Source organism: Motacilla alba, chromosome 3 (genome assembly GCF_015832195.1).
Source record: "Motacilla alba alba isolate MOTALB_02 chromosome 3, Motacilla_alba_V1.0_pri, whole genome shotgun sequence".
Taxonomy (NCBI): domain Eukaryota; kingdom Metazoa; phylum Chordata; class Aves; order Passeriformes; family Motacillidae; genus Motacilla; species Motacilla alba.
The window spans coordinates 95,784,011-95,804,185 of record NC_052018.1 but is presented as its reverse complement, the minus strand read 5'-3'; positions in this window follow the sequence as shown (position 1 = coordinate 95,804,185).

Below are 20,175 nucleotides of genomic sequence, written 5' to 3'. Positions count from 1 at the left end.
CTATGCCTCTGGATGAGTGAACAGTTCACTCCCACCCTGTGCAGGTGTTAATGGCCTCAAAATGGAGAAGAGCACCTTTAAATCTCTTACACCCTGTGTCTCTAAATCACTCCGGGTTAAAGATCTAGTGCTGTTTCTCTCGGTTGTGTTACTGCTGTTGGTTTTTGATCTTATCTAGGTATTTCTGGGGGATTTTTGAGGTTAGGAAGAAAACTTTCCAAAGATCAGATCCGGTCGGGATTGCTGCACTGTTCAAATTTTGAACAGTGTTCAAAACCAGCGTTTTCTGTTTGTCAGAATTGATTTGCCAACTTATCAAACATTCTTGTATTCTAGTTCACAGAGTGATTGTTTAAAAATGCTCATCTCAGATGCTATTCCAAGTAGTGAAATAAATACCATTAGATGTCAATTTTACTTTACGTTGTTTATGCATCTGGTGTTCCTTTTCCTGATTTCTGCTGTTTACTGAGCTTATTGAATGCTAAATGGGGCTAGCTCAACTCATATTTCTGGTCTGCTTTAATTTATGATTTAATGAAAGGAAGTTTTCAGACAAAAAAAAGAATGTGGGTTTTTTTTCAGAACAGAATGTAAAATGTATTTCTGTTAAAGTATGGATTTTTAAAATCACAACCTGGTTGTGACCTCTTTATTTGCTACAAAGGTTAAATATGGGCTTAGATCAACATGACAGTTTCTTTTTAGTGCAGTGAGAATTAATGTAAAATATTTTGGAAAATTTCTACCATAAAAAAAATCATTAGACATAATTAGCAAAATAATATCTCTCATGAGAAATAAGGTGAAATATATAATTTGGGAAGAAGTAGCTCACTCTAGTGTTAAAGCTTTTCAATACTGTCTCCTTTTCCCATAGATCATGTAGAAGACTGATCACCACTTGGAAGGAGCTGTGATATCGAGTCTGTTATTCTGCACTCTGGAATGGGGCCCTGCTCTCTCATCCTGGCTCTCTGGTAAGTCTCCCCACCCCAAGCAAGAAAATGAGGACACTGCTGAGAGAAAGCACCTTGAAGATAATTCCCTTTCATCTACAGCTGCAGTGTTTGGCTGTTCTAAGGTTTGCAGAGCTCTAAAACATTTGATAATCCCAAGGGTGGGGGAGAAACTGAAGGATGTCTGGTGAATTTGATGAAGCAGTGAGGAAAAACAACAGTGAAACAAAGATTATTTGCTGAGGATGCTTGCCAAATTAAAGCCAAATTGTAATTACATCTGTATACACTGTAGCCATGTTTAATAAAGACTTAAATGCAGTGTTATTTAGGTATTAGACTTGTCAGCATTTTGCCTTTTTTGTGCAAAACCTGGCACATGTTGATGTGATCAGCTATGAGTAAGAGGATGATTTGAGGCTGAAAATCACTCAAGGACATTTTCTCATCTAACAGAGCCCTTTTAAATTTGTTGTGGTTCTGTCTGCTTGTGAGGCATTCTCTGGTGATTACAGAGTGTTTTGTGTCCTCTGACTGCCATGGTCAGACAAGAAGACCTGGTATTTAAAGGGAGTAGGGAGTGGGCAGAAGCTCTTTGGTGTGTATGGGAATTGAGGGAGCGCTCTTGGTGTATTTTGTTGTGCTTGAGGTTTGATTTCTGTCCATTTAGGCAGAATGATCAACACCAGCACTTCACCAATCCAGCTGAACCTTATAAGTATTCTTGTCATTTTGTGATAAACAGGTGTGATTCGTGCTGATAAAACTGAAACAGTAATCAATATTGACATGGTAATCAATATGTGGAGATAACAAAATGGTTAAAAAGTAAAATGCCAGGAAAATGGAGGGGAGGGGTCTGCTTCCCCCCTTTTTCTCCTGCAGATGTTCAGGGCAGGAAAAGGAGTAAGATAAAGCTTACTAAAATTATCTGAAAGAGAGGGAAAACTTGGGTGGAAATCAGGAACATGCTAATTTTATGGGATTTATTGCTTTAATGGTACTGGCTTATATAATGTTAGATTTGGCTCATATTATACTAGCTTGGTGCGCATGTGTAATCCAAAGGTGAAATAAAGGACTCCTGAGGAAGAGGAGAAGCCTTCCTCAGACGACCCCAAAAGAGTGGTGCAACCACCTAAAAAAGATGGTGGCGCATGCGTGATGAAGATGATGATGAGGGTGGAGATACAAGTGTGATGAATTGAAAATAGGATGAGATGCTGATACTATACAGTATAAAAAGGGGAGTTTTGGACTTGGCAAGCTTGTCCATGAGGTAGCAGGTGTCCCAAGGCCTTTGCGCTCCATACCTCGCGGTTAATTTTGCTTATGCATTATTATCAGAACCAGATTATACCTTATTTTAACCAAATTATATTGCCAATATTTTGAGTTTATTCAATTTTATATATTTTAAACTACTTTATTAAAATTACTGCTACATTTAATTTTGTTTGGTTTTTTTATTTGTGATTGGATAATTGGGCAAACATAACAATTTCAACAGAGACTCCAAGAAAGTCCTGTTGGGCTTGAATTCCTGTTTCTTTTAGATGCTCTTTATGTAGGTCAGGGTTGAAGTTCTTGCTCAGAGCACTGTACTTCCCTGTCATTGCTGTTGGATTGACAGAGACAGTTTTCAGTTTCTAGCCCTCAAATGCTGCAAAACAGTGGTGCCCTTTAGGATTTCTCTTAAGAGCTAGCTGGAGCCTCTGGTCCTGCTTTCAGTCCCTGTACAGGAAGTTTAATAGGCAAGTTTGTGCTACAGACTTAGGCGTTTAATTTTTTCACCCGTTTCTGTCAACACTGCAGTGCTTCAATAGGTTTCTCCTTGACCTCATTTCTCCTCTCCACCCCTATAATTAATTTTGGTAATTTGAAATCCTGTGCCAGTTGGTGCATTGCTGTGCTGAGAATGACTTGTGGCTCCCTGGATGGCAGCCCTCACATCTGTGCTTATGGAATAAACAACTGGTGTAGGTGTTCAGGTAAGGAGGATGGGATGAGAGACATCCATTTTTGTTCTTCCTTGGACACTGGTGGCTAAATAGGGACCAAAGGGAGTCACAGAGCCCTGAAAATATAGAACCTTTCCCACCAGCAAGTCCAGTCAATATCTGAATTTGAATGGTCTGCAAATTCCTTTTCTTTTCTATGTTGGCTGATTGCAGCATGTTTTATAGCAGGAATGTGAGCATTCTGTCCCTTGGCTGTTTGCTCTTCAGTCACTGTCATCGGGAAAATGGCCTGGGCATCGACAGGGGTGCTGCCTTCCTAAAGTTCACCAAGGTCTGTACCCTGGTTTCTGAGAGTAGATAGTCAATACAGTTTTCAAACTCATTTAGGAATTACAGCCTTAATTCTACAATAAAGGCCAAATGAATGCTGTTCATAATTGGAGCTGCATTGTGTTGCTTTCCTCAGGGAAATGCATCTGCTCTGGGTTGGGGTTTTCTCTGCCATTGGCACATTTATTTGTGTTGCACAGGGAACTGGGCATGTTTTGAAGCTAAATCTTCCCTAACAAGCAGCAGCTCTGGCTCAGCTTTGGTGGTTATTTAGAATCTCAGAAGAGAATCATCAGCTGCTCCAATTGTACATTCAAATACACAAGGTGATATGCTAATTGGGCTTTCATTAGTGCCTGGCTGATGCCATCAACAGAGTAGAAAGGGGCTAAGCAGATGAAGTACTTTTCCACTCTTGAGCTGGTACTGATGCAGCTATGTACTATAGCTTAGTTTTTTCTTTTTAATTTGGAGAGTTTGAATTTTCTGTGTGATTGCATCTGTGCACTGTAGCATTCAAATATTGCCCTGGTGCATTATAGTCAGAGCTGAGCTTTTTATGAAAAAAGGAACAGAGGCTGTGAAATTCTTTTTTTGTCTTTAGTGTTATTACTGTGTGGGGTACATTCAATTAGGTCAGACAAGTAAAATTTCATAATTTGACTTATCACTGCTGTTCACATATGAGTTCATATCTGCATAGTTAGGCAGTTTGTGTCCTCTGAGAAATACAGATACCGTGGATAATAAACAGCCGGGTGTCATTTAATGGGCAAGTGAGAGGCACAGCCCTGTTTTTCCAGGAGGGTGTCCACCATGTGAGGTCTAGCAGAAATTGTAGTTGAATTTAGACAGAATCTGTTCCTTTTTTCGGAGCTGTCAGTAGAAACCTTTGCAAGTTGAGGAGCTTTTACACATCAAGCAGCTTTAGCAATAGAGTACATGATGGATCTATATTCACCATGTGATCTGTGTGGGGTATGGTACAACATCAGAAGTCCATCAGAAGGGCTATGTTCCTAATTCCACCTCCAGAGGTGAAATACTTAATTTCTTTGTGCCTCTGCTACCCCATCACCTGTACAATAAGGACAGTATGTGTATCTCCCTTTGTAAAATGATTTGCTATGACAAGTCTAGGATGAGCTAAGTCTACATCTTCAGGAATTGAAAAATTGCATTTTGGTCATGATAACTACTACAGGTAGCTTAATGAGGAGTAGATTTGCTTCATAGGAAACCATATTTACTCAGCTCTAAATGAAATAAGTTAATATTATTAAATGTAATCAAATACAGTTGCTATTGAAAGTGGATGCTTGTGAGTTGGAGAAATAGTTTTGTATTGTAATTTACTCAAATGTAATAAAAAGGATAAGGACAGAAGGGAACTCTGATGTTGGGAAGACCATAGCAATACTGTTAGGACTGTTTTTTTTTAAACCAGAAATTGAGAGTACAGAACTATTTCTTGCTTTAACTTCAGAAAATAAAAAATAAAAAAAATAGTGATAGCAGGGATCTTGTTAAACTGGGACACATATTTCAGTGACTAGAAACCTATTGTAATCACAACTACAGAGATGTGATCTTAGGCTTCAGTCCATATGTCTGTCTTAAAGAGGGTTAATAATTCTGTTGGTTTGCATCCAGCTTGCAGACAAAGATACTTAACTAAATATTTTCTTTTTGCTTCTGTCATTAGCTGGAGTGCATAGATGAAATGGCTGGGGCTGCCTTGCTTAGTTCAATTATTAGACCTCTATTGTTTCTCAAGTGTAAAAAAATCTGACAACAGAGGATGAAGAATTATTCCAAACCCTATCACTGGGATGAACAAATGAAATCCATCATGAATTTAAATGCAGCCATGTATTATAACCTCCTGCTTTTCACTGAGCCTTTTTCCTATGTAAATGCTGTATTTTTCTGAAAGGTGTGGGCAAGGGCAAATTCAAGGAGTTGCTGAATTCTTTGTCATGAGCTCCTATTGTAGTTCATTTACTTCTCATCCATCTCACTGGGGAAGAGCTAGGTAAGGTCTTTATTGAGGAAACATGCACAGTGGGAGGGCAGTTTATAACTCCTTCCACTCTTCCGAGCAGAACCATATCCCTGGGTTCCCAGTGACTGCCGTGGTTGTGCTTAGCAGTATCAGCAGAGAGTTCTCTTGCAGGTGTTGTGTTTGCTCCATTTCTGCCTAGGACCTGTTCAGAAATTGCTTTGTGATTGCTGTCATCAGGGCACTCAGGGTCTCAGGAGAAGTGACTGTTCTTTGGGACTGTACTTTCCAATTGTCTGGGACCTGTGAAAGTAAACACAGGTCTGCAGCTGAAATACTATTAGAAAGAGATCCACAGGAAATTACTCCAGCCAGCAGTGATGTGTTTTAATCTATATAAATGGAATTCTTCCCAGGAGAAGCCACAATTGCTGTTAATGAAGATGGTCTTCCTTAATAATTTCTTTTCATAAAAGCACTGACAATTAAAAGGGGAATGGCTGTTTGTGAGCCAGAAGCAGCTTGCTTGCCCACCAGATGGAGCTAAGAAATTCTCTCCGGGCTGGCCAGGAACTGGTGAGTGCTCCAAGATTTCCTCCCCTTAGGTCCTGCAGTATGCTTAATGCCGGGGTTTATATCCCCCTTTGTGACTCCCTCTCCCCCCTGCAGCTCCCTGCTCGGGGGTGAGGGCAGCCATGCTGGGCTCTCCCAGCAGCTGCTGCAGGGACACACAGGCTCTGCTGTGCTTTTGTCCATCAGTGTTTCCATGTCAGTTTACAGTGGGTTTTTTTTTCGTAATAATGCTGGTATTAGCTGTACAATTTGTGGAGGGGATGGGCATGGTAGGTTCACTTAATACACCAGAGGAGAGGTGCTGTGTCAAGGGTATTTGAGGTTTGAGACCTTGGTGGTTCTTGGAGCTGTGCCATGTCTCCTCTGAGGTGACAGCAAACCTCACTGGTTGTCTTTGATGGGAGTTAAAGGCCTTCCCCCCACCCCAACATTAGCACCACCATTTTCTTTTTCAAATGAGTGTGCTTCTAATGATTTTACCCAAGGATTAGTAACTGTGGCAGTCCTTGTGTCCTCTTCTGGCTGAGTGCTCCTCAGCTCTAAATGAAATAAATTAATATTATTAAATGTAATCAAATACAGTTGCTATTGAAAGTGGATGCTTGTGAGTTGGAGAAATAGAAAATAAAATGGCTTCACACCTCTTCCACGTGTGAAGTCAGGTAAAGGGGAGTTAATTTAAAATGGGACTGAACAATTGTGGCGTAGGAGGGCAAAGGTAATTACACCAAGCAGCCCAGTATTTAACTTCTTTAGCTGTTTTCTGCTTTAAAATCTACTGGCCATTTGCACAGTTTGTCTCAAGAATTTTATTTTTATTTTTGGTCAGTGGTGTTGTGATTGTTGGTTACATGAGCTGTTTATGACAATGATACTTTTAAAGCTTTTGGTTCTCACGATTGAAGGGTTAAAATGGAGTGAAGAGAGGTTTAATTGAAAAAAAAAAGTTTGTCTAATTAAAATTTCTTGTCAACATATTTTTGACAAATTTGCTTATTAGTGAAAAAATAATATAAATTACTTAAACTACAGGTAAGGAAATATAACAAGGAAGAAAGCAGCTTATGTACTGTTTTATAGGGAATTTCACTGAGTATATCTTGAGTGGAATAATAAGAGGACTTAATTCACTTGAGGTAAATAAAAGAAGTTGTATTAGGTTCTGTCTCCTAAAAATCCTCCTTTGGACTCCTGGAGTAGATGGCTTATTTAGAGATTTTGTTATAGATGAAATTTTTTTTTTCTTCTCTCAGTCAAGATATTTGCCTCTAGCAGGATGACCTGAGCATTTTTATGTGCAGTCAGAAAGATGGCTTAATTAGCCATAGCAGAGGCTGAATGGGATAAATCACATGGCTGAATGATGCTGTGCGAGTGGAGGAGGTGGAGGCTTCAGGAGTCCAAGGGGTTCTTCACACAGCCACAGTGTGGTAGGAGCTGGGCCAGCAGGAAGTTTCAGGGTAAACAAGAAAGGTCATGTTGTGTTCTCTAGAGCTGGCTGGCAAATCAGCACAAAGCTTCTGTCCGAACAACAAGCTGGTATCAGGGTCAACCAGTTAATGTTTTTGAAGGCGTTTTGGTTTTTTTTTTTCTCTTTTGATTTAATTTAAAAAAAATAGCAATGATCAGGCAGGTGCTACAGCCATCCTTGGTGAGAATGGGTAATAGCTCAGGTTAAAATGGGTGAATAAGATAGGGAAGTTTGAACTGAAAGGAGAATGGCTGACTCAGTTAAAATCCATCAAAGGTTGCTTCTTAGTGCTGGTGAAGGATGGATGAGGTTCCAGAGAGAGTCAGCATTTGAAACAACTTTGAAAATGGAAGCGGTGGGGTGGTGGGGGACAAGCAGACATCTCCAGTTTTCAGAACAGTGGGATGAAAAGTTTAAAACAAACCACCTTGAATATGATGAGGTGTGAATACAGTCAAGCATGTTAAACCATGACAACAATCTCAATTTCCTTCCACATTAGAGTAGCAGACAATGTCAATAAGGAAGTGGCAACTAGTATTTTTTCTGCATGAGAGCTTCTTCATACTATTTAGAGTAGTTTTTTTGCTTTTCCTAAGTAAAATAAAGTTACATAATGAGAGAAGTCTTGTGGGAAGAGGCTCTAACAGTAGTTATCTGTGAGTTTCTGTGAAGTGGGGAAGATGCAGTGGGTGGGATTCCTTGGGAGGACATGGTGGGTCTGATGCCTGTCAGTTCACAGAGCAATAATTTTTGTGAGGAACTAGAAAATGTGTACTGCATTTCTAGGCCACAAACAGATGGAAAGGCTGCAAGCACTTGGATGAAAGTATTAACAGTCAAAAGAATCCTGACAATTAGAAGAATTCATTTGAATTAAGTGGGATTCAGTTCAAGGACAGGCACAGAGTCCTGTGATGGGGTATAAATTATGTGTGAGATGAGCAGATGAATGAAAAGCTAGGGGAGTCTCTCAAGGAAGGACATGGGGTTATGGTGAATGACACAAACTGAGCAGCAGCTGAGGACATCATAGTGGTGCAAGGTAACATGAGCAAGAGCAAAACACCAGAAACAACTTTGCTGCTGTGATTGACACTGGTACGGCTGCAGCATTCCAGACCCCACATGGAGGTGTGGAGTGAGTGGAGGTCAGAGACCTGGAGAGCACAGGCTGTGAGGAAAGGCTGGAAGAATTAATACATTTAATCTAGAGATCTAGCTGCAGAGCTGTGGGAGTTCATAAAATAAAATGGCTGCCTCAGAGAAGTGTGTGGCACATGTAGCACAAGAAGTGGTGGGCTTAAACTCCCCTGAAGGAATACTGTATTAATGGGAAAAGCTTCCTATCACATAGGGTTTTTTAATGGACGGGGTAAATAAATTTCTGAGAAAAAAAAATTGTGTACCATTTGTAGCAGGCACAGGCCCTGCGAACCTGCCTTGGCGTCCAGAGACAGAATGCTGAGTTAGGATGACTGGATAAAAGGAGCCTCTCTCTCTCGCTCTCGGACCCTTGCTTATCTCTCTGTAAAGCTATAGGTCACTTTCCTTTAACCTTTACTATTGGACAATTCTCAATCCTCCCTAACCCTATATAAACCCCTGTTTCTGCCCGGCTCGTTGGAGCCGCTGTCCCTGAGACCCTTCGAGACACCTCGCGAAAGAGCTACGAAGAAGACTAATAAAGACATCGTCTTGGAACTTCACACAGCGCTCTCCTTTCTTTCCTAGTCTTCTGAGTACCTGCTGCGTGCCCCAGCCAAGCTTAGCAAGCCCAAAGAGCTGAAATTACTCATGAGCTAATAATCACTGAACTGAAATCACTAAAGGCTTGCTAAAGCATAGGCTAGGGGCACCGCCAGAGCTTGGGCTAATTAGCCCCCCTCAGAGCTATGCTATCCGGCTTTGATGCAGCTCTTGGGTACACCCCGTATTTCAGCCAGCGGCATTAACTGACGCACCGAACGAGGGGACCTGAAACCCTGGAGAGCAGCATTTCTTCCTGAAATAGTAACTGCCTTCGGATCGTCAAACCCCAGAAGAAGTGAAGCCTCCGTTTTAGAAGGTCCGCTTCGGAGGGACTCAGTCGAACCTCACCTTGACAGCTGGACGACTGTCCGAGGAGACTTGAGACAGGAGACCACCTACGAGCAGACTCTTGACCCCATCTGGCTGAAAAAGTGTAAGTTTTAAAAATCAGCCTTTCTTGCGCGCAAAAAATTCACTTGGGTCTCTTTTTAGTTTTTTTTTCTTTTTTTTCTCTTTTTTCTGCTGGTAGGCAATGGGATTAATGGGATCTAAACTTAGTACAAGATCCCAGGATAAAAAGAGAGAAATTTATTTACTAATCCTAGAAATCCTATCTACTAACAACTTCTCTTTTTCTAAAGGTAATCTCTCAAAATCTATTCTGAAAAAGTTTATAAAATGGATAATCCTCCAGTTTCCTGATGTTACTACAAACACTCTAACGCTAGATTCTTTTTGGGATCAGGTTGGAACTAGACTCTATCTTTTACAGTCCAAACAGGATCTATCTGTAGCTCGCTTTATACCTATATTTCATATTATAACAAAAGCCGTAGAGGTAGTTAACAAAAGTTCTTCTCCTACTAACACCTCAGGGAAAACCAGAGATACGATCTTATCTGTCCCAACAGACCCTCCAAATGCAAATTGTGCTAATAAGGTCGCTGTCACATCCTCTCCTTCCCTGGGTCCTACTGCGGCGTCTGATCCCAACCCACAACTAACTCCTCTGTCAGGAACTACTAATACAAACCTCGCGCCGTTCTCTACCCTCCCCGCCGCGCCTGTGGGGTCCGCGCGGCCCGCCCTCCCCCCGCCTTCCCCTCCGGTCGCGGGAAGCACGAATCCCTTTCCGTGTAATGTGCAACCCGCGGTATCCTGTGCGCACCCCACCCCCTCCCCTACCTCTGCGATTGCTCCCTCCCCTCCTGCCACGGGTGCTCTTATCTCCCCTGCCGCCGTCCCTGTCGTCCCTGCCGGCCCCTCAAACACAGCCCCCACCCCTGCTGCCGCCCCCCCCGCCCCTGCGTGTATCTCTGCCCCCAGCTGTGCTGCAGCGGGACGTCTCCCTGCCCGCCTGGCTGCCGCAGCCCCTGCAAACCACGCTGTACCCGCGGCAGCCCCCCCCAACCCCAATGCCCCCCCGCACCCCCCTTGCCCCCATCCCCCGGCTTCCCAGCCACCCACCCACCCTCAGAGTCTAATAAAAAAGGGCTAGATCTCGCCTCCGCTCTCTTGCAGGGTGTGAGTTCACATGCATATACTTGCCACTGACCACTGGGGACCTGGAGCATTTGCTTCAGACCAATGAAAGTCTCCAGTTCACCCTAGATAGCTATACAGGCCAAATTTCAGTTCATATCCCAAAACACAAACTTTTTAATCGGGATGTGACCTTTCATCTAATCCCAAAATTAGTCCAAAGCAGAACTCCTCTCAAAGCTCTAACCATCTTTACAGATGGCTCAGGGTCATCCCACAAGTCGGTAATGACATGGAAAGACCCAAATACACAAAAATGGGAATCTAATATTGAAATAGTGGAGGGATCTCCACAGATTGCAGAATTAGCAGCTGTTGTCAGAGCCTTTGAGAAATTCAAAGACATACCCTTCAATTTGGTCACAGATTCGGCTTATGTTGCTGGTATAGCTATGAGAGCAGAACATGCTCTTCTCAAAGACCTTTCCAATCCAAAGTTACACCAATTGATTTCTGCATTAACACGCCTTATTTCCAGCAGAAAGCAACCCTATCATATAATGCATGTGAGGTCACATACCGACCTCCCAGGCATCATCACAGAAGGGAGCAGGAGAGCGGATGCACTAGCCATGGCAGTAGAGACTGCTAATGTTCCTAACATCTTTGCCCAGGCAAAGTTGTCACATGCATTTTTTCATCAGAATGTACCTGCCCTTATCAGAATGTTCAAGCTTTCAAAGGAGCAGGCAAAAGCTATTGTTGCCACATGCCCGAGCTGTCAAAACTACCAGATACCATCCATGGGGACAGGAGTCAATCCCCGAGGTCTGAACAGCTGCCAGCTGTGGCAGACAGATGTAACTCACTTCACACCCTTTGGAAGGTCAAAATACGTGCATATATCGGTCGACACATTTTCAGGAGCAGTGTTTGCATCATCACATACAGGAGAAGCTGCACAGCACACCATAAAGCACTTCCTCCTTGCCTTCGCTACCCTTGGGAGACTTTCTACCCTGACTCCAAATATCACCTTGTTACACAATTGGAAAAAAGAAAGTGAATTAAAACGCCGCAAAAGGTCCTACACAGAATTTGATGAAAATTGTGATCCCAGATTATATGATTGGAACAAACCAAAAAAGATTGCTGTCTCCCTATTCCTACCATGGGTAGCTGCAGCCAAGGCCCTAGGTGAAATAAATCACCTCGGGTGTTGGCTCAGTAAGCAGGCTAATGCTACATCTGCAGCCCTGAGCGATCTCTTAAAGGAAGAAGAAACCATAAGACATGCATCGCTCCAAAACCGAGCAGCAATTGACTTCCTGCTGCTGGCCCACGGACATGGCTGCGAGAACTTCGAAGGGATGTGCTGCTTCAACCTCTCTTCACGCTCGGAATCCATCCATGCGAACGTCCAGAAACTGAGGGACCTTGTGAAGGACTTGAAAGTAGAAAACAACCCGGACTGGGTTAATCATGTGTTCAGTCAATGGGGATTAACAGGATGAGTTGCATCTTTGGTTAAGGGAATGTTGTGGATTTTGCTTGTGATTGTCATTGTATTAGCCATGTTCTCATGTCTTGTTCATTGTTTCAAAAGAGCTATAGGGAGTGCCTTTTTTCTAAATACAGAAAGTGGAGTTGTAGCAGGCACAGGCCCTGCGAACCTGCCTTGGCGTTCAGAGACAGAATGCTGAGTCAGGATGACTGGACAAAAGGAGCCCCTCTCTCCCGCTCTCGGACCCTTGCTTATCTCTCTGTAAAGCTATAGGTCACTTTCCTTTAACCCTTACCATTGGACAATTCTCAATCCTCCCTAACCCTATATAAACCCCTGTTTCTGCCCGGCTCGTTGGAGCCGCTGTCCCTGAGACCCTTCGAGACACCCCGCGAAAGAGCTACGAAGAAGACCAATAAAGACATCGTCTTGGAACCTCACACAGCGCTCTCCTCTCTTTCCTAGTCTTCCGAGTACCTGCTGCGTGCCCCAGCCAAGCCTAGCAAGCCCAAAGAGCTGAAATCACTCATGAGCTAATAATCACTGAACTGAAATCACTAAAGGCTTGCTAAAGCATAGGCTAGGGGCACCGCCAGAGCTTGGGCTAATTAGCCCCCCTCAGAGCTATGCTATCCGGCTTTGATGCAGCTCTTGGGTACACCCCGTATCCCAGCCAGCGGCATTAACCATTGCTATTGGAATGGGACAGAGAATGAGTAAAACTGCCCTTGATGCTTTTCATAAACTTGTTTTCTTTGGGTATTCCAAAAAAGAGCCACAGGCACCAGTCTGGGCACTATAGGCATGTGAAAATACCCAGTTCTTGTGTTTTGTTTTGGTCAAAAAAAGCAGTAGCAACAAGAAAAGGGGAGGCTCCTGCTGTTCCTAAGCTGGTGGAAGACATTCAGCCACCCTGTGAAACTTATTTTAGTAAAGGGGTGATGAGAAAAACAAGAGAATGAGATTTTTCTCTGGCTGATAGGTGGCCTATGCAAGCACCAAGTGATTCTGCCAGTCTTTTGCTGCACCAGTCATGGTGGTTGGTTGTTTTTTCAAAAGGGGATCTTAAATCCAGGTGCTGCTTTGCAGGGTCAGCTCCAAAATTCTGCAGGGCACTGTGCATGGCATGTGACAAAGCAAGCCAAAACCAAATGCCCAACATGCAAGTTGTGGTACTTCAAGTCAAAACATGCCCCGTGATGGATTTCTAAATATTGGAAAAGTAGGATCTTCTGCTTGAAATCACAGAAAATCCCAAACAGACCAAAATTCACTATTGTTTTTGAAAATACAAGGTATTCAGTAGTTATGCAATAGAGATCACCTTGATTGTAATTACATGAATCAAAATTAGACTAATCAAATAGTTCCTTATGATCCTTGTAGGTAAGATGCTAGCAATCACAAAGCTCTAAAAAATGTAAATAGTAATTTAACTGATTATAATGACATATTTTAGTACCTTTTTAGAGATGATACATTGGACTTTGCTTCTGTGTTGAAAGAGTTCAATCAGCTCAGAGACAACAGTTGAGAGTGCCAGCCCTGTATGTTGCTGGACTCTACCTGTAGCTTGTTATCCTGCTTGCTTTGGGAAGTAATCTGTCTTTTTTTTTTTTTCCTTTTGGAAAATGAGGTACAAACAGTAGAAATGAAAGTTGAGTATATTTAATAATTGGAGTAGTCTGAGAATCTTGGATTAAAAATGCTGTGGAAGCTATGGAAGCCAGTTTGTTGTTTTTTGGGTTTTTTTTCCTCCTGGGCAGTATCATTCTGCAGCACTTTTTCTATATCCTCTGTCTGAAGAGGGAAAAAAAATTATGGGTGGGTATCTCAGGTAAAATGGAGAAAGATTTCCACTTAGAAGAACTGACTAAAGATGTTTCTTAAGATGGGGCCATCATGTTGGATTAGTCTTTTATACTTTATAGTGGCTTGCTAGACAAAACAACCCTTGTGCAGTGTAAGGTAAAGAAAATAATGGTGGACATTTTGTTTTAATCTATCATATGAGTTTATGAAAACTCATTACTCCAGTGCTAAAAATATTGCCACGTAGCCCTTTTAAATGTCATCAAATCCCTCTTCTTCTGATACTAGTCCATTAGTCTAAAGAATTATATTGTTTTTGATGATGATGAGAAAAATAGTATGGAAGGAGAGGACTGTTTTGTTTTGAAGGATGATGGTGTAATTACAGAGTGAAGCTGTAAGTTACAAAAAATCAAGGAGACAAGGGGAGATTTCATGTTGGCTCCCACTAGTACAGTTTGTAGATTGTTAGTATTTCTCTGGCTATGGAGGATGTACTGTAAGAGATTATTTTCTTACAGTATTTCAGGAAGTTGGCTTCTGTCACGGTAAGTCAATGGGAGTTTTACCCTGGACTTTATCGGAGTGCTGCTTGTGATTAGGATATGAAAGGTATACAAGTGATGGGGAAAAGGGCAGCATGGAAATATGAAAAACTCTACCATGTTTTACAAACCCCCAAACTGTCATGTTTAGTTTGCTCTCAGTTATGCCTGCATGCACCCACAGTTTCCTGTGCTATTTTGAATGTCCATATGCCACAAATGGAACAGTGTCAGGAAACACAGCTGTCTTTATAATATACTATTTACAAGTACTACGTCTCCCTCACAAGGGAGTGTGAAGCAGAACTTTCAATGCCTTTCTATATGTCTTTCTTTTTCTTTAAACTGTGCTAAAGTGAGATAAAAGAGTTGCTAATTGTATGTATGTTCATGTGTGGCTTGGAAATCAAGTCCAGTTAAGTAAACTGGACTATTTCAAATGAAATGCAGTAATGGATTTGAAATTTATATTGCAACATGGCAAGAATGTGATGGGGTCTATTACAAAAAGAATTGTTTAAATGAGGAATTGGTTAGAAGCTGGGATTTGAGCTCTGGAAATTGGGGTTTGGGTCCTGGCTCTGCTGCACATTGGCTGTGGGGCAAATCACTTCTGACCTTGCCATGGATTTCACCCTTCATTTTGACTTTATGCTCCTTGGTGTAGACACCAAGTCCTACTGCAATTTGGTGTGGGGCGTGGTGGGGCCTCTTCTCATCTGAGGTCTCTGAATGCACAGATAGTTTGGCGGATAAATGATGGCAATAACCAACGTGCCTGAAATTCAAACAAGAATTCATCCAACTGAGTGTTTTGGACTATCTGGAAGGATGGCATGCAAAATAATTTTCCAATGAATGAGACTTTTGGTTACCCTGTACCATCCAACTAAGCAGCCAGAAGTTAGTGCTATCTGAAGGAAAAGGGGCAAAATTGGACTGATTGGCAGTAATGGCTAAATGCCACTCCCATTCCAGAATACTGAGAAACTTTGGAGGACAGTGATAAATATGAGTCCAATTTCAATGCTTTGATATTTCTGTTTCCTATCCCTATCCAAGATCTTGAATGTGAATGTCCATCAGATGCAGTCATTTTAATGTAAATATTTTGGCTTGACTGCATGGATAACTTCATTCTGCCTTCACACTGTCACTGCTCATAGTGGATTAAATAATCAGGCCAAACCCAAGCTGTTTCAGCACCAGCAATTACAGATGATTAGGAAGAGTTTGCTGTAGTTTTAACTACAGGAGGTAGGAACATGATTGTGTTCTCTGGCCAACAAGACACTTTCTCGATTACAAATATCAAGTAGTCTAAGAAAGAGGAGCATTTCTTATTACAAGGCTTGTAGTAGCTTAATCTCTGTCCACGAATCAGCTGTACTTCACTCAAATAATTATTGTCTTTTTCAAATATTAGTTGCTATTAGTCTTGAAACAGTACTTCTTTCTTTATGGATTATTAAATTATTTATATGTTATTTTGCAACTCTACCTTGGTTAGCTTGAAGTTGTCATGCCAGATGTATCAAGAAGAGGCATTGGATAAATCTAGTGATATTATCTAGATACATTCCTGACCCAATCTGAAGGAACCCGTGGGTTTCGGGCTGTAAATCCCCCCGGCTAGCTTGGGATTTAAGCCCGCACGGATCCTACATGGACGAAGTAAAGGACGAGAAGCGCTCTTTCTCCACGTAGTTCTGATGTCCTGTTTATTAGCTGGAAGGGGACATCTGCATCGTAGGGTTTCCAGGTGAAGAAGAGAGAACGAGAGGCCCAACTCAAGGGACATTTATACCCGCAGAATGGGAGGCGGGGACGGAAGGCCACACCAGTGGGGAGGGGCGAAGGGAGGGGCTTCAGGGGACAAGACCACAGGTACAGACCTCAGGTGTATCTGAGGGATACACCATTTGAGAAAAAAGGGGGGAAACATTTGTATAACATAACACCCAGTGCAGAACATCTAAATACCTATACAGTGCATCACAACACCAATCCAACATGGCTGGGTAATAATTGATAACTTTTAAAATTTTTTCAGTGTCTTGTGTTTGTTTGAATTCAGTTTTATGACTTGGTATTAACTAGTCAAATTTATGGATAAAGTTAATGAATTTATTTAAATGAGAGTCTGGAGGATTAGCTACTGTAGGGATTCTCTCTGCTTACTATTCTTATGTTTTAAGAAAAAGAAACCCTTGATAAAGTGAGTAGTTTTGTCATGCTCAGCCTCTGATGCTTTGAAATGTTGATGACCCTGTTGATCCTACATTATTGAGGAATTATAGTAGCCTACTCTTGGATGGATAATTAAAATTTAAAAATTGATGCTTTTGCATCTTGGGGCCATAATGGGTTGCTATTTCACAGAGAGATTACTGAAGGCACTAATCCAAGCTGCCCAAAACAGACTGCGGTTTTGTAGCAAATCTGTGGCTTGTGAGGCTTCCTGCCTCCCCAGTTTCTGTTTTTTGTGGGAGCAAACAATAAAGCATGTTGTGATCACAGTCTCTTTTGCTGCCACTTGGGCCAAAATGTTGTAGTCTTCTAAATGTGGATGAATTTACAGCATGCCCATATTTTCATCTTTCAGGTTAATGGGTGAGGTTTGTATGGATTTATAGATTTATCACAAGCTTAGTGGTATGTTATGAGCTCCTATGTGAAATCTATCCACTGTTTAAGATTTAAAAAGTTGTGTTGGCAGCAGTTGGGTTCTTCTATGAATTGTATTGCTGAATGGTTTGCTCCTTAAAAATCTGTCCTTGTTTTAGGCATCTAGGTAGGAATTTGAAAGTCTGCAGTTGGGCACACAATTATGAAAATAAATAGTCAAAATTTAAGAAAATTAAGAAAGGTTAATTATAAAGGAAAAAGAATCAAGCTTGAGGTTAAAGAAGGCCCAAGACAATAGGTAAAAAAGGGACAGAAATTGCTAGGTAATCCAGAAGTGACCAGTGCTTCTAAAAAGACTAGATTTTAAATCAAGATCTCTGAAATAGAAAGGAAGAGCAATGCTTGCAAGTTCTAACTGCATTTTCTGATTTTTTTTTTTTTGTGATAAAAGGTGTGTACTGTTGATTAAATTGTTTTAATCCCATCTGGGATTAAAGTGACAAGTCCACTGAAACCCTATTTTATTTTTATCATCTGTGTGGTGAGTTGGTTCAGAGCTTACTTGTCCTCCTTGTACCTGGAGAGTTGTCTGTTTTAATATGCTTGTTTTTCCTCCCAAGTATGCTCTGAAATATGGGTTTTTTTCAGCATGGGCACCTTTTTCACAATGTTGCTTTGATCTCTTGATAAGATCAGTTTCATTGATTAATCAGGTTGGGAAAAGTAATGATGTAGAGAAATGAAGCAATAGAAAATTGATCTGCCATAAGATTAAGGGCTTGGCAAGCACTGCTGTTTACTGTACTGATAACCAAAAAGCTTTTTTGTTTCCAGATTTAAACAAGATCCGTATTGCAGCCACGCCTGCCTCATAAGATTATTTTTGCCACCATGTGAACTAGAAAAACAGTTTTGTAGGAGTGAAAAGTAAAGTATTCTTATTATCAACAATTTGTTTCATTATTGCGTATTTATACTTTGACCCACTTTGCTATCTTATCAGAACAGCTGAAGGGCTAGTGCAAGGCAAGAGCATGGTTTAATCTGAAACTATGGCTTTAACTTTATGAATTGATTGCCAGAAAATCAGTCTGGTCACTGATGTACTCTGGAGTATCAGAAAAGCTCTGTTTGGACATGGCTGTGGCTGAGGGAGGTGGTGCTACTGACGGTGCTTTCAGTTGTTCACACAATTTGTACACCTCGGATGTGTCCTTGACTACTGCTTAGTGGACAGGTAGCTTAAATGGCAATTGCAAATACCTGGCACTTTTGAGATTTTGTTCATGGTAAAATCTGGGAAAACATTTCTTCACTATCTTCTTTTTTCATCATCAGCCTGAGGCACCTCAGTTCTGTGGGCCTCTGAGAGTATGGATCAAGATTTAATGCATGCCCTTCTCTTGTGCTTCTCCAAACTGTGTTCTTATGTTTAATTAAATACTTAATCTATAACATTGAAAAAATAGCTATATCAAAAGAAAATAGCTTCCCTGTGGGTTCTTTCTGCTGCCATCCAATGTTCTATAAGCCATCACTAAGAGAGCAGTGCCAGGATGATGTATGGATCTAATAGATCAGCATGATGAGGTGGAGCTGGAAGAGAGAGGGCTGGGTTTTTAACATTGTCTGTCTTCCTGCATTCTGGTTTCTAGGTTAATTTCTTTGTGAAGACCTGGCCAGTATGGTCAGATTTATACAGGGCAATTAGGAGAAAAAAAAATATTTCAGTTGCTTGAGTTTATCAGCATGGTAGGTTCCTGTGTAATTTTTTTCCATAGCTTTTGAAATGCCTTATTATCCTGTTCTGGTTCAGGGCAAATTTGGGAAAGAACCCCCAAATTCCTCTAGATTCCTCTAGAAAAGCAGATTCAATTGGCCCCTCCCCCAAACAGTTTTGGGAGAAAATACCTCCTTGGAGAAAAGTGGAAAAAACCTCCTGTTTATTAACAATAAAACCTAAACATTATTAAACAATAAAACATCTTGCTGCTCCAAAAGAACTCAGAAAAGTCCCCTCCCTGGGTCGCAGCTTGGCTCACTCAGTCTCATATCAGTCCCTCTGGTGCCGGAAATGCCGCGGCCCAGGCCCGGCCCAGTGGCCACAGGTGCGAGCTGCCGGTGCTCTTCTGGGTGTTCAGTCCAGAGCAGGTTTGAACAGGTCCAAAGAAAAAGGAAAAAAAAAAACCAAACCACACAGTCCAGGGAACTTCTTTGCTTCAGCTAGCTAAAACTAACTAAAACAAAGGAGAGCTCTGTCCCGCTGTCTGTCCATCCACAGACGACAACAGTCCAGGAGCAGGAATGTGGAGGAGTGAGTGCAGTGTCTGAAAACAAAAACTCTGTGCTTCTTCTCACCCCCCTTCACTCTCTGGAACAAGTCTTAAAGGTGCAAAACTTATTATTCAGCATAATAAGATGCTTGGGGATAAAAGCATCATATACTCAACCTAGGACAGATCCTTTAGATCCATTCTCAGCAGACGTAAAGGAACTTAGTTTTATGGGCTTATATCAATGCACATCATTTTAAGCTCATAGTAGTTTGACTTCTGAAAATGGTACAAACACTCCTAAATGCTTAAGAAAATATGATGACAATTCTCACTGAAAGTCAACAGGATTTAGAATTTCAAAAGGCAAAGTACCTTCTGAAAATGACCCTGTACTACTTCCTGTATTCAGAAGCTGTGGCTTACCTGTCAACCTGGTTTTGCTCTAAGAAGATCAGAAGTCATACTAGCCCTCATCTGTTACCAGGTTTCACACATGAGGATGAAATATGAAAATCCAGTCAAAATTTGGTTGTCATTTTCAGTGAAGTCTTATTTTAGTCAGAGAGGCCAGTTTGACCACGCATTTCCTCAGATCACATTTTTTTTCAGATCAGTGGGCCTTTGTCCATCATCAGAAATCCCCAAGAACCACAACAACCCTTTTATCATGACTGTTGTAATCAAATGTAAGTCATAACTACTGATTACTTGCATGAGCGGATCAAGGGTACCCTCAGTAAGCTCACGGACAGCACCAGTTTGGGTGGGAGTGTTAATATGCTTGGAGGGCAGGAAGGCTCTGCAGAGGTAGTTGGATCAATGGGCTGAGGGCAGGGGGATGAGGTTCAACAAGGCCAAGTACCAGGTCCTGCACTTTGGC